Source organism: Nerophis lumbriciformis, linkage group LG14 (genome assembly GCF_033978685.3).
Source record: "Nerophis lumbriciformis linkage group LG14, RoL_Nlum_v2.1, whole genome shotgun sequence".
Lineage (NCBI taxonomy): Eukaryota > Metazoa > Chordata > Actinopteri > Syngnathiformes > Syngnathidae > Nerophis > Nerophis lumbriciformis.
The window spans coordinates 38,274,960-38,290,679 of NC_084561.2; the positions used below are offsets into that span (position 1 = coordinate 38,274,960).

Sequence of the window (15,720 nt, forward strand, 5' to 3'; positions counted from 1 at the left end):
CAAACGAGGCATAATGATGCGATATGTACATACAGCTGGCCTAAATAGCATGTTAGCCTGGATTAGCTTGTAGTCATGCAGTGACCAAATATTCCTGATTATCACTCCCTATTAAGTCAATAACATCAACAAAGCTCAACTTTGTGCATTCACGCACAGTATAAAACGTTTGGTGGACAAAATGAGACAAAGAATTTAACTCTGTATCCGCATCATTCCTTGCTTCTTGTCTGATTAATAGATGTCATCAGTGTTTGAACCTGACACACGGCCACTCTACCAACCGAGCTATACCGCCCCGTATAAAGTAAAGGAATATATAACTACAAACGAGGCATAATGATGCGATATGTACATACAGCTGGCCTAAATAGCATGTTAGCATGGATTAGCTTGCAGTCATGCAGTGACCAAATATTCCCGATTATCACTCCCTATTAAGTCAATAACATCAACAAAGCTCACCTTTGTGCATTCACGCACAGTATAAAACGTTTGGTGGACAAAATGAGACAAAGAATTTAACTCTGTATCCGCATCATTCCTTGCTTCTTGTCTGATTAATAGATGTCATCAGTGTTTGAACCTGACACACGGCCACTCTACCAACCGAGCTATACCGCCCCGTATAAAGTAAAGGAATATATAACTACAAACGAGGCATAATGATGCGATATGTACATACAGCTGGCCTAAATAGCATGTTAGCATCGATTAGCTTGCAGTCATGCAGTGACCAAATATTCCCGATTATCACTCCCTATTAAGTCAATAACATCAACAAAGCTCACCTTTGTGCATTCACGCACAGTATAAAACGTTTGGTGGACAAAATGAGACAAAGAATGAGTTGCATAAAACACGTCTTTCTGTGGCAGCGTGGGAGAAAGTTATACATGTACACAAACGGTTGAGTCACAGTCCACACAACGGTGAGTTCAGGGGCTGATGAAATTAGCAGGACAAAACGGCGCTCAGCAAATACTCTCATCAGTGAAGCACAAACATATTAAACAGTGGGCTTTCTAGCAATGGAGCCACCAGGGTGCTGCTAAATATAGCTCTACAGGTTTAATGGTATTTGTCCTTTCTTCTCCAGATGGTCTGATGCTGGACTTTTAAAGTGCATCAAGGGAAAGATGCATTTGCTGTGAATTGAGGGCAGCGGCAGTCCTGCACAGGGTTGATACAGTTCCCAAAACAAGTCCCTTGTACCTCGACCGCTACCTCACACCAATTAACCTCACGGATGAATTCCTGGCTAAGAGCCTTATTAACTGGAACCGGAACGAAAATGCGTCCCAAAGCCTGATGACAAACGGTCGAAAAGGGAAGGTCAGTGATGGTAGTCGGGAGAAGTCCTGAGTGGGCGATTACAAACACGACATCAAGCGAGTGATGATGGCTTCTAAAACAGGTCCTGTAGAAGCCGCCACAAGGTTGTCAAAGACATATAAAGTCCAGATTCAGTTAAGAAGTAGTGCAATGATAAGAATGTACTAAAAGTCTGACAACATGTTTTTTAATACTTATCTCCAAACCGCTGTTTGGAGATAAGATATTAGAGATACTCGACCAGTGGTGCCCATTAGGTTAATTGAGTCGTTCGCCAGGTATTAGTGTTGTCTCGATACCAATATTTTGGTAGTGGTACCGGTACCAAAATGTATTTTGATACTTTTCGGTATTTTTTGATTCTTTTTTAAATAAAGGGGACCACAAAAAATTGCATTATTGGCTTTATTTTAACTAAAAAATCTTACGGTACATTAAAACCTCTTGAGGCCCAAGCTGTTTGTTTACATGCTTTTTTTTATTTCTCTTTGCTATTTGGTCTTATTGGACCCTAATTGTTAAGGTTTGCAGGGGAGGTGACGGCGACAGACACTAGAGGGCAGTACTGTTCAACCATTTATTATATGTATAGTCCAAATATATATAATAATAAAACAATACTAAATATACGAGCTAAGGAAATGGAGTGTGACAAAAATCCAAGAGTGTGTAAGGTGTAAGACTATGTGTAGTATTTAACTGGAACGTTTTACCGTAAGTGTTGGAGGTGCGTGTTGAGAGGAGCGGGGCTGTCAGACAAGGGTGGTCCAGGGGCGGAAGCGTGGTCGAGAGGCAGGAGCGAGTCGTCGTAGTCCGGGGCGAGCGAGGAGTCGAGAAACCAGGAAGCACGGGGCAGGCAGGGAAGATCCGGGAGCACAAGACGCACAGCTTGACTCGGGGATGCACACAGGGAACTGCGGGGTGAGGGAGGACACGACAATCAACGCAGGGAAAGCACAGAGAGGACAGGTAGAGAGCATAAAGCGAGTTGCAAGCATCAAGCATCAGAAGAATAGCTTACTGAACACTAACTGAAGACTATATTCCGGCGCCGGCATGCCAAGATGTCCAGGCTTATGAAGGCAGCTCCTTCATTCCAGGCAGGTGTGATGATTGCCGGTAAGTGATTGCAGCTGGCGGCAGCTGCAGGGCGGAGACGCGCGCGGCGCGTCCCTGGATGTGCGCCACAGTCGTAGGCGTGTCCCGCGGTGCTTGCAGCGCGCAAGGATGAGGACGCATTCCAATGCGCCCTGGCCGTGACACTAATTAGAATAAAAACTAAGAATCCTCTTTTGATATGATGTACTCAGTCCATAAGTACACAAACGTGTACTTCATGTTTAGGGACATGCTAATTCTTATTTTTACACTTTTTTTCCCCCCAAATTCCATTGCATGTTATACTCTTCTGACACCACCAGATGGCAGTATAAGTGTCCACATAAGCGGCCATAAGACCCCAATTCAGTAGTGTACACAATTTTGGAAATAAGAGCTAAAAGGTGCTGTCCTCGCATATGGCCAACTAAGCCTTTAGAGGGTATACATATGTTTATTATTGCAAGTTTGTCCTTAAATAAAATAGTGAACATACTAGACAACTTGTCTTTTCGTAGTAAGTAAACAAACAAAGGTTTCTAGTTAGTCTGCTGACATATGCAGTAACATATTGTGTCATTTATCATTCTATTATTTTGTCAACATTATTAAGGACAAGTGGTAGACAATTGATTATTAATCTACTTGTTCATTTACATTTTATATCTGGTTATCTTCTCTTTTAACATGTTCTATCTACACTTCTGTTAAAATGCAATAATCACTTATTCTTCTCTTCTTTGATACTTTACATTAGTTTTGGATGATACCACAAATTTGGGTATCGAGGCGATACCAAGTAGTTCAAGGATCATACATTGGTCATATTCAAAGTCCTCATGTGTCCAGGGACATATTTCCTGACTTTATAAACATAATATAAATAAAAAATAACGAAATAAGGTGTTGTGATGCCAAAAAATATTTAAATAAATAAATACATGTTTTTTAGTTTTTTTAAATTCATATTATGTTTAAAAACTCAGGAAATATGTCCCTGGACACATGAGGACTTTGAATATGACCAATGTATGATCCTGTAACGACTTGGTATCGGATTGACACCCAAATTTGTGGTATCATCCAAAACTAATGTTAAAGTATCAAACAACAGAAGAATAAGTGATTATTACATTTTAACAGAAGTGTAGATAGAACATGTTAAAAGAGAAAGTAAGCAGATATTAACAGTAAATGAACAAGTAGATTAATAATTCATTTTCTACCGCTTGTCCTTAAAAATGTTGACAAAATAATAGGTAGATAAATGACACAATATGTTACTGCGTATGTCAGCAGCTAAATAAGGAGCTTTTGTTTGTTTACTTACTACTAAAAGACAAGCTGTCTCGTATGTTCACTATTTTATTTAAGGACAAACTTGCAATAAGAAACATATGTTTAATGTACCCGATTTTTTTTTTTTGTTAAAATAAAGCCAATGATGCAATTTTTTGTCTTCCCCTTTATTTAGAAAAGTATCAAAAAGTACCGAATATATATATATATATATATATATATATATATATATATATATATATATATATATATATATATATATATATATATATATATATTAATATATATATATATATATATATATATATATATATATATATATATATATATATATATATATATATATCAAGTTTTTCAAAATATTCTAATTTACTGGCTTTTACCTGTATATATATATATATATATATATATATACATATATATATATATATATATATATATATATATATATATATATATATATATATATATATATATATATATATATATATATATATATATATATATATATATATATATATGTATATATATATATATATATATATATATACAGGTAAAAGCCAGTAAATTAGAATATTTTGAAAAACTTGATTTATTTCAGTAATTGCATTCAAAAGGTGTAACTTGTACATTATATTTATTCATTGCACACAGACTGATGCATTCAAATGTTTATTTCATTTAATTTTGATGATTTGAAGTGGCAACAAATGAAAATCCAAAATTCCGTGTGTCACAAAATTAGAATATTACTTAAGGCTAATATAAAAAAGGGATTTTTAGAAATGTTGGCCAACTGAAAAGTATGAAAATGAAAAATATGAGCATGTACTGTTGGAACTTGAAATCTCCATCTCCATAGAGCAGGTCAGCAGCAGGAAGCATGAAGTGCTCTAAAACTTGCTGGTAGACGGCTGCGTTGACCCTGGATCTCAGGAAACAGAGTGGACCGACACCAGCAGATGACATGGCACCCCAAACCATCACTGATGGTGGAAACTTTACACTAGACTTCAGGCAACGTGGATCCTGTGCCTCTCCTGTCTTCCTCCAGACTCTGGGACCTCGATTTCCAAAGGAAATGCAAAATTTGCATGGTTGGGTGATGGTTTGGGGTGCCATGTCATCTGCTGGTGTCGGTCCACTCTGTTTCCTGAGATCCAGGGTCAACGCAGCCGTCTACCAGCAAGTTTTAGAGCACTTCATGCTTCCTGCTGCTGACCTGCTTTATGGAGATGGAGATTTCAAGTTCCAACAGGACTTGGCGCCTGCACACAGCGCAAAATCTACCCGTGCCTGGTTTACGGACCATGGTATTTCTGTTCTAAATTGGCCCGCCAACTCCCCTGACCTTAGCCCCATAGAAAATCTGTAGGGTATTGTGAAAAGGAAGATGCAGAATGCCAGACCCAAAAACGCAGAAGAGTTGAAGGCCACTATCAGAGCAACCTGGGCTCTCATAACACCTGAGCAGTGCCAGAAACTCATCGACTCCATGCCACACCGCATTAACGCAGTAATTGAGGCAAAAGGAGCTCCAACCAAGTATTGAGTATTGTACATGCTCATATTTTTCATTTTCATACTTTTCAGTTGGCCAACATTTCTAAAAATCCCTTTTTTGTATTAGCCTTAAGTAATATTCTAATTTTGTGACACACGGAATTTTGGATTTTCATTTGTTGCCACTTCAAATCATCAAAATTAAATGAAATAAACATTTAAATGCATCAGTCTGTGTGCAATGAATAAATATAATGTACAAGTTACACCTTTTGAATGCAATTACTGAAATAAATCAAGTTTTTCAAAATATTCTAATTTACTGGCTTTTACCTGTGTATATATATATATATATATATATATATATATATATATATATATATATATATATATATATATATATATATATTATTGTGACTGCCCGAAACTTAAAATATGCAGACATTTCTTTCGCAAGACTCCATAGAGCGCACTTGAGAGCAGTGCACCTATTAGTGATGCAACTCGTGCTGCGGGTGGCGTGGCCTGTGTGTGTGTGTGGTGGAAACAATGGAGCGCCGAGAGAGATGGCTCAAAGATGAAGGGGGAAAGAGAGCAAAGGGCCAAAGAAGACGGGGGAAACTGTCAAAAGTTTTGCAATCATTTCAAACTGAAAAAGACAGACATTGCGGGGAAATTTTTTCACTGTCAAACGGAGCTGACGGTTCACAATACCACTAAATCAATCATGCAGCCCGATACCATATTTACCTGCATATTTAAGAGCAGCAAAACAAGCAGAAACAAAGTAAATAGGTATCTATTTTGATAGTGAAGTGTAATTCTGGTCTTGCCGTCCCCTCCCGGGCCGAGGAATGACGTGGCTGCGTACTTGGATCAAAAGAGACGTCGGACCAAAAGTTGCTTTATTACAAGCGAGCGTCATTTAAACAGGTCTGCAGTATCCGGAGGAATCTTTGTCAAAAAATGAAAGATTCCTGCTTTGAAGAAACCAAAACATCAGTTTATATATTCCTTCTTTGTCCGTCTGGGTGTGTGCTAAGTCTAAACAGCACCACCTGACCATAAAAGGAGATGTTTGTGTGTAAGCGTCTGGAAAACAACTGCTTTAAGTCAAAACTTAAAGGTTGATGTTTGAACTAGACAGGTAGTCTCTTCTCAAGGACATGGCTATCACTTTTGCATTCCGAAGTCCCAATGAGGGACTCCTTCCTACGAGAAGTGAACCAATTCACCTGCGAATATCAAACTAAGTACTCTGTACTAGAAGATTTGAGTACTCTGTACTCAAACTTAAAGGTTTGTTTTCTCCAAGATAAATATGAACATTCACCATATGTAGAACATAACATGAGTTAATTAATACGCTTCATTAGCTATCGCCATCGTGTATGTTTGACTTGCATAGCCAATGGTTATTCAAACACGTTGTCAGGCTTGCTACTGATAGTTTGGTTATGTTTGGGTTTTCCTCTGTTTAGAATCACTTCCTGTCCAGGTGCTCCTGTTTTGTCAGTGTTTCCTGTTTGGTCTCTGTGTTTTGCAACACCTTTACTTTCTGTTCCATGTCCTGTCAGCACACCCGTTCCTCGTTTAATTACTTCTATTTAGTTCCACCTGGGTCCCTCCTTCAGTGTTGGATCATTCTTGCTCTTCCTTCTGAGACGCTGCTTGTGCTGTTTTGGGTTCCAGGCCTCTTTGTGAGTAATACATTATGTTTTACTTGCATTCCGGGGGCCGTTCTGTGCATCCTTGGGGTCACGCCGAAGCAACGCTCAACCTGACCATGACAGAAATGATCCAACCAGTGTGTGACCCCGCGGAGATTTTTATGGCAGAGAGGCTTAACAAGATTTTGGCACTGATGGCCAAATCAAAGAGATGTTTTGCCCCTTTTCAAGCTCCGTCCCACCCATCCCTGTCGTCCGTTGGCTTCTTTGGGGACTTCTGGGATCCGTCTCTTGAGGGGGACGCTTCGTGTGCTGTTTTGGGTTCCACGCCCCTTTGTGAGTAATAAATTGTTTTACTTGCGTTCCGCCTGCCATTCTCTGCATCTTTGGGGTCACGCTGAATAAACGCGCAACCTGACCATGACAAAAATGATCCAACCAGTGAGTGACCCCGTGGAGATATCTATGGTAGAGGCTTAACAAGATTTTGGCACTGATGGCCAAATCAAAGAGATGTTTTGTTTACTTGCATTCCGCCTGCCATTCTCTGTATCCTTGGGGTCAAGCCTAAACAACGCTCAACCTGACCAGGACACACGTGAGGACATGTGAAGTGTGAAGTGAAGTGAAGTGAATTACATTTATATAGCGCTTTTTCTCGAGTGACTCAAAGCGCTTTACTTAGTGAAACCCAATATCTAAGTTACATTTAAACCAGTGTGGGTGGCACTGGGAGCAGGTGGGTAAAGTGTCTTGCCCAAGGACACAACGGCAGTGACTAGGATGGTAGAAGCGGGGTTCGAACCTGCAACCCTCAAGTTGCTGGCACAGCCGCTCCACCAACCGAACTATACCGCCCCAATGTTACCAATTACAGTTTGAATTTGAATTTTAAAGTTGTTTGTCCAAAAATCAAACACCACTCCTACAAAAAATACCTTTTTTTAAATGTGTATGTGTTATATTGTTTAATAGATTCTCACACATCTTAATATTTTGTTTAGTTCAGGTCTTTATTTATCTTTTAATTTTACCTGTTTTATATAAAAGATTTAACATTTATTAACACAAACACACAGAAGTATAGACAATTGGTACCATTGGGTGTCGAGTGTCTAGGTCCATTCCCAGGTAACAAGAACTGGTACCGTATCGATTCACATGTAAAAAGGTACCTATCACTAGTCATTTTGCAGAGTTGAAAACGTGGAACCGACTGTTTTTTTTCCAACCCCCGAGCCTTTTCCCCCCTCATTGTTTCTATCCAGAACAGATGAACAGCCAGCTAGAACCCTTTTATGAAACATTTCTTTGAGTTTGCACAAGTCTGGTGCAGTTACGAGGACATTGCAGCTCCATTGATGTCGTTCACGTTAGCTTCCTAACTTGAGTTTCAAATGTTTTGACGTACCTTACATTTTGCAGTGTTGTTTAGACAACAACTGACTCACAGATTGTGCCAAACTCAAATGCATGACACTGAAACAAGCGGGATGTGTTTTGTGGATGCTTGTCTCTTTGTGGGGAGTCTGTTAGACGGTGCTTCTGCTGTGATCTGTGATGTTGTTACTTGAAATGTTCTCCCTTTGTGATTCTGCGTTGCCTCCAGCTCTCTTCCCCATCCTTTATTCCTTTTCCGCGACAATATGAAAAAGATGAAAAAGAAACGTGGGACTTCTTTGAGCTGTATGTTTTCTCTGTTGCACATGACGCAACACAAAAGACGAGTGCCTAAATTAAAGACGTAGTCTTGTGTGTCCCCGGTTCCAAGAGATTCCTTCAAAGCAAACACAGTTCAAAGCAGCTCGTTAAGCTGTCTTAACTTTAAGCATAATTAGAATTAGGAGCATTTGAAGTTCTTAAAACCTTTTTATGCTAGAATTACCAATTAAATTCCCCCATCATAATCCATAATCCATCACTGTTCTTTTGATGTTTTTACTGCAATTTCCCTGACTTTGTGAATAACGATTTCAAGTTGTTCTGATTTTTAGGGATGTTCCAATCAGGGCTTTATTGTGCCAATTCCAATCATTTAAGAGTTAAATCGGCCAATACGGATCACATGTATTAACTTTAAATGTTCATATTATTTATGGTGAGTGCAATTGACAGTTTAACAATATGGTGGTAGCAGGGGTGTATAATGTAGCCCGGAAGAGTGAGGGCTGCATGGGATTCTGGGTATTTGTTCTGTTGTGTTAATGTTGTGTTAAGGTGCAGATGTTCTCCCGAAATGTGTTTGTCATTCTTATTTGGTTTTGGTTCAAAGTGTGTTAGTAAGAGTCTTAAAGTTGTTTTATATGGCCACCGTCAGTGTAACCTGTGTGGCTGTTGAACAAGTATGCCTTGCTGTCACTTACATGTGCAAGTAGAAGATGCATACAACTGGGCTTGCATGCTGTTAGTACAGATTGTAGAGGGCGCTAAATGCTGTACCATCATGGTACGCCCTTATTATTATTGTTAGGGTGAAAATCGGAGAATATTAATTTTCTGCGAGAGGCACCGAAATCCGGAAATCTCCCGGAAAAATCGGGAGGGTCGGCAAGTATGCAGCTGAGCCGCATCAGAGTGATCAAAGAGCTGCATGCGGCTCTGGAGCCCCTGCTCTAGGCTTTAAATAGCCCCCCTTTTTTAGACCAGTTGATCTGCCGTCTCTTTTCCTTTCTCCTCTGCTCCTCCCTCTCCCTTATGAAGGGGGAAACACACAGGTCCGGTGGCCATGGATGAAGTGCTGGCTGTCCAGAGTCGGGACCCGGGGTGGACCGCTCGCCTGTGCATCGGTTGGGAACATCTCTGCGCTGCTGACCCGTCTCTGCTCGGGATGGTTTCCTGCTGGCCCCACTATGGACTGGACTCTTACTATTATGTTGGATCCACTATGGACTGGACTTTCAAAATATTATGTCAGACCCACTCGACATCCATTGCATTCGGTCTCCCCTAGAGGGGGGGGGTTACCCACATATGCAGTCCTCTCCAAGGTTTCTCATAGTCATTCACATCGACGTCCCACTGGGGTGAGTTTTTCCTTGCCCTTATGTGGGCTCCGTATCGAGGATGTCGTTGTGGCTTGTGCAGCCCTTTGAGACACTTGTGATTTAGGGCTATATAAATAAACATTGATTGATTGATTGATTGGACACAATGTTTAAACGAGTTCCTTATTATGGAAGTCGTATTGTAGCAAAATCATTTGCAAACATGTATCTCAATCTGTGCGTGTGTAATTGCACTTGAACACCAGACTGGACTGGAAGGACAACTGCAAAGCTGTTTACAAGAAGGGCATGAGCAGACTCTTTTTCCTGAGGAAGCTTAGGTTTTTTTAAAGGCCTACTGAAATGCGATTTTCTTATTTAAACGGGGATAGCAGGTCCATTCTATGTGTCATACTTGATCATTTCGCGATATTGCCATATTTTTGCTGAAAAGGATTTAGTAGAGAACATCGACGATAAAGTTCGCAACTTTTGGTCGCTGATAAAAAAGCCTTGCCTGTACCGGAAGTAGCAGACGAGTCACAGGTTGTGGAGCTCCTCACATCTGCACATTGTTTACAATCATGGCCACCAGCAGCGAGAGCGATTCGGACCGAGAAAGCGACGATTTCCCCATTAATTTGAGCGAGGATGAAAGATTTGTGGATGAGGAAAGTGAGAGTGAAGGACTAGAGGGCAGTGGGAGCAATTCAGATAGGGAAGATGCTGTGAGAGGCGGGTGGGACCTGATATTCAGCTGGGAATGACTAAAACAGTAAATAAACACAAGACATATATATACTCTATTAGCCACAACACAACCAGGCTTATATTTAATATGCCACAAATTAATCCCGCATAACAAACACCTCCCCCCTCCCGTCCATATAACCCGCCAATACAACTCAAACACCTGCACAACACACTCAATCCCACAGCCCAAAGTACCGTTCACCTCCCCAAAGTTCATACAGCACATATATTTCCCCAAAGTCCCCAAAGTTACGTACGTGACATGCACATAGCGGCACGCACGTACGGGCAAGCGATCAAATGTTTGGAAGCCGCAGCTGCATGCGTACTCAGGGTACCGCGTCTGCGTATCCAACTCAAAGTCCTCCTGGTAAGAGTCTCTGTTGTCCCAGTTCTCCACAGGCCAATGGTAAAGCTTGACTGTCATCTTCCGGGAATGTAAACAATGAAACACCGGCTGTGTTTGTGTTGCTGCAGTCGGCCGCAATACGCCGCTTCCCACCTACAGCTTTCTTCTTTGCTGTCTCCATTGTTCATTGAACAAATTGCAAAAGATTCAGCAACACAGATGTCCAGATGAAAACAGACGACTTAATAGCTGGCCACCATGCTGTCCCAAAATGTCCTCCACAATCCGTGACGTCACGCGCTGACGTCATCATACCGAGACGTTTTCAGCAGGATATTTCGCGCAAAATTTAAAATTGCACTTTAGTATGTGTTGCAATGTTAAGATTTCATCATTGATATATAAACTATCAGACTGCGTGGTCGGTAGTAGTGGGTTTCAGTAGGCCTTTAATGTGTGCAGCAAGCTGTCTGGAGATATTTTATCAGTCTGTTGTGGCCAGTGCCCTGTACTTTGCAGTGGTTTGTTGGGGCAGCAGCACCAGCAAAAAGGGACTCAAACCGGATTGACAAACTGATCCGGAAAGCCAGACAAACTATTGGCAAGCAGTTGGAAGCGTTTGTGTCAGTGAGGGATAGGAGGACACTGGACAAACTGCTGGCCATCATGGGCAATCCTGCTCACCCACTCCACCTGACAATTGAGGCTCCTTCAGCTTCGTTCCCACAGTGTTCGATTCAAGAACTCCTTCATTCCGCACTCCATCCTGCTGTATAATCACTCGCTATACAGCAATAGATGATATCTGTCTATTACCTGACACCTTCTAAGATAGCTGCTTCTCTTTGTTTTTAATGTCTATTTTCTATTTTCTGCTGGATGTACTCTCTATTTTATGCTGCAGCTGTCACATATACTGTAATATTGTACATGGTAATTGTTATATATTGTATATATGATATAGACTAGGGATGTCCGATAATGGCTTTTTGCCGATATCCGATATTCCGATATTGTCCAACTCTTTAATTACCGATACCGATATCAACCGATACTGATATCAACCGATATATACAGTCGTGGAATTAACACATTATTATGCCTAATTTGGACAACCAGGTATGGTGAAGATAAGGTACTTTTAAAAAAATTAGTAAAATAAAATAAGATAAATAAATTTAAAAAAAATTCTTGAATAAGAAACGAAAGTAAAACAATATAAAAACAGTTGCATTGAAACTAGTAATTAATAAATATTAGTAAAATTAACTGTTAAAGGTTAGTATTATTAGTGGACCAGCAGCACGCACAATCATGTGTGCTTACGGACTGTATCCCTTGCAGACTGTATTGATATATATTGATATATAATGTAGGAACCAGAATATTAATAACAGAAAGAAACAACCATTTTGTGTGAATGAGCGTAAATGGGGGAGGAAGATTTTTTTGGGTTGGTGCACTAATTGTAAGTGTATCTTGTGTTTTTTATGTTGATTTAATTTTAAAAAAACCACAAAAAAAAACCCGATAACGATAATGAAAAAAACCCGATACAAACTGATATTGCACTACAAAACTGAATGTTTAACCCACATTTTTAATGAATTTTTTGACCACATGAAAGTCATACTGACCACTAATCACTCTAATGTTTCAAGAAGGTTCCACCAAGACTTGAACTTGGATCACTGGATTCAGAGTCCAGAGTGCTAACCATTACACCATGGAACCTGTAATTGTGTCCTAAAACAATGTGATCCAACAGTAAACAGTACTGATGAAATAAAAAAAAAAAAAAAGACAAGACTTGTGAGTGTGTGTACGAGGGGAAAAGTCATGACTGAAAACAGGAATTATAAACACAAGTGCTCGTCCAAGTTCAACAAATCTCATGAAATGTGAGATTTTAATAAGGGACATGATCTGACATCGTGTCACACTTTTAACCAACATTTCTGAATTCCTTTTGATTAATTCATACATGAAAAAATCAGTGAAACCGAATTTGGGTAAAAAGTGCAACGTTTTAACCCAGTTTCAGATTGTGTTCCCTATTCAAATCTCACTTTTTATTTGAGATTTGTTCGGCAATCCTGTTGCAGGGTTTGTTGGTCTTGGACAAGTCCTTGTGTTCAAATTATAATTCCTGTTTTCAGTCATGACTTTTCCCCTCGTACACACAGTCACAAGTCTTGTCTTTTTTTACTTTAGACTTGATTTAAATGTTTCCCTCCATTTTCCTGACAACTTACACTCAAAGTGTCAATGAATATCTATTAAATGTCATCAATACTGTTTACTGTTGGATCACTTTCTTTTACCATGCCTATATACAGGTTCCATGGTGTAATGGTTAGCACTCTGGACTTTGAATTCAGTGATCCAAGTTCAAGTCTTGGTGGAACCTACTTGCAGTTAGCAACTTCTTTAGTAATTTGATACATATTTATGGATCCCGTGAAAATGATCAAAATCAAGTCAAAAGTCACAAATGTAACAACAACTGTGTGATTGAAAATAAGACTTATAAACATAAGTGTTTGTCCGTTAATTGAATCCAGCGTCCCTCACACACAAAGTTTGAATCAAACCATTGAACCAGAAAGCCCTGAATTTTTTTTTTGCAAGAATCTTAAAAAACCCCAAAACATTTTAACAGGAGAAACAATCTGAAATTGCACTTTTAACACATATCCAAATTTAAATTTTCTCCCTTTTTGATGATAAAAATATTTAAAGGAAGATCATACTGAACATTAACCACTCTTATGTTACAAGAAGGTTCCACCAAGACATGAACTTGGATCACTGGATTCAGGGTCCAGAGTGCTAACCATCACACCATGGAACCTGTAAATGTACATGTTAAACAATGTGATCCTACAGTACACAGGGTTTGATTTGATTTGATAGATTGTCATTGATCCCTTGAGTGTGTGCCGTCAGAAGAAAATAGGTCAACGTTTAAAATCAAGTTTTAGGTCAAAAGTAGAAAGAAATATAACTATGTGTGTACGAGGTACAAAATAATGACTGGAAACAGGACTTAAAAACTTTAGAGCTTGTCCAGGATTTGAAACCAGGGTCTCTCACACCATCCATCCATCCATCCATCTTCTTCCGCTTATCCGAGGTCGGGTCGCGGGGGCACCAGCCTAAGCAGGGAAGCCCAGACTTCCCTCTCCCCAGCCACTTCGTCCAGCTCTTCCTGTGGGACCCCGAGGCGTTCCCAGGCCAGCCGGGAGACATAGTCTTCCCAACGTGTCCTGGGTCTTCCCCGCGGCCTCCTACCGGTCGGACGTGCCCTAAACACCTCCCTAGGGAGGTGTTCGGGTGGCATCCTGACCAGATGCCCAAACCACCTCATCTGGCTCCTCTCGATGTGGAGGAGCAGCGGCTTTACTTTGAGCTCCTCCCGGATGGCAGAGCTTCTCACCCTATCTCTAAGGGAGAGCCCCGGCCACCCGGCGGAGGAAACTCATTTCGGCCTCTTGTACCCGTGATCTTGTCCTTTCGGTCATAACCCAAAGCTCATGACCATAGGTGAGGATGGGAACGTAGATCGACCGGTAAATTGAGAGCATTGCCATCCGGCTCAGCTCCTTCTTCACCACAACGGATCGATACAGCGTCCGCATTACTGAAGACGCCGCACCGATCCGCCTGTCGATCTCACGATCCACTCTTCCCTCACTCGTGAACAAGACTCCGAGGTACTTGAACTCCTACACTTGGGGCAAGAGCTCCTCCCCAACCCGGAGATGGCACTCCACCCTTTTCCGGGCGAGAACCATGGACTCGGACTTGGAGGTGCTGATTCTCATCCCAGTCGCTTCACACTCGGCTGCGAACCGATCCAGTGAGAGCTGAAGATCCTGGCCAGATGATGCCATCAGGACCACATCATCTGCAAAAAGCAGAGACCTAATCCTGCAGCCACCAAACCAGATCCCCTCAACGCCTTGACTGCGCCTAGAAATTCTGTCCATAAAAGTTATGAACAGAATCGGTGACAAAGGGCAGCCTTGGCGGAGTCCAACCCTCACTGGAAACGTGTCCGACTTACTACCGGCAATGCGGACCAAGCTATGGCACTGATCATACAGGGAGCGGACTGCCACAATCAGACAGTCCGATACCCCATACTCTCTGAGCACTCCCCACAGGACTTCCCGAGGGACACGGTCGAATGCCTTCTCCAAGTCCACAAAACACAAGTAGACTGGTTGGGCAAACTCCCATGCACCCTCAAGGACCCTGCCGAGAGTATAGAGCTGGTCCACAGTTCCACGACCAGGACGAAAACCACACTGTTCCTCCTGAATCCGAGGTTCGACTATCCGGCGTAGCCTCCTCTCCAGTACACCTGAATAGACCTTACCGGGAAGACTGAGGAGTGTGATCCCACGATAGTTAGAACACACCCTCCGGTTCCCCTTCTTAAAGAGAGGAACCACCACCCCGGAGAGACCCCCCGGTTTATCGGGGGGTCTCTCACACCTTATGCGAAAATACAGGAGTGGACCAACAAGACCTGGAACAAGTCTTTCCAGCAAATCTCATGGAATGTGAGATTTTAATAGGGGACACAATCTGAAACTTAGTTTATTAATTGCACTTTTAACACATTATTAGATTCACTGACATTTTCATACATAGATGAACTAAGGGTTACCAGCTCAGTCCTAGAACAAACTGTGGTCATAAGTTTAGGTACCACTATTGT

General features: G+C 41.1%; 2 non-coding genes across 2 annotated transcripts; one reads left to right on the plus strand and one right to left on the minus strand.

The window, feature by feature from the left end:
• Positions 1–12,653: 12,653 nt before the first annotated feature.
• On the minus strand, positions 12,654–12,725 carry trnaq-cug (transfer RNA glutamine (anticodon CUG)). Its single transcript has one exon. It is a non-coding gene; the product is annotated as a tRNA-Gln (tRNA).
• Positions 12,726–13,329: 604 nt separating this feature from the next.
• trnaq-uug (transfer RNA glutamine (anticodon UUG)) lies at positions 13,330–13,401 on the plus strand. Its single transcript has one exon. It is a non-coding gene; the product is annotated as a tRNA-Gln (tRNA).
• Positions 13,402–15,720: the final 2,319 nt, after the last annotated feature.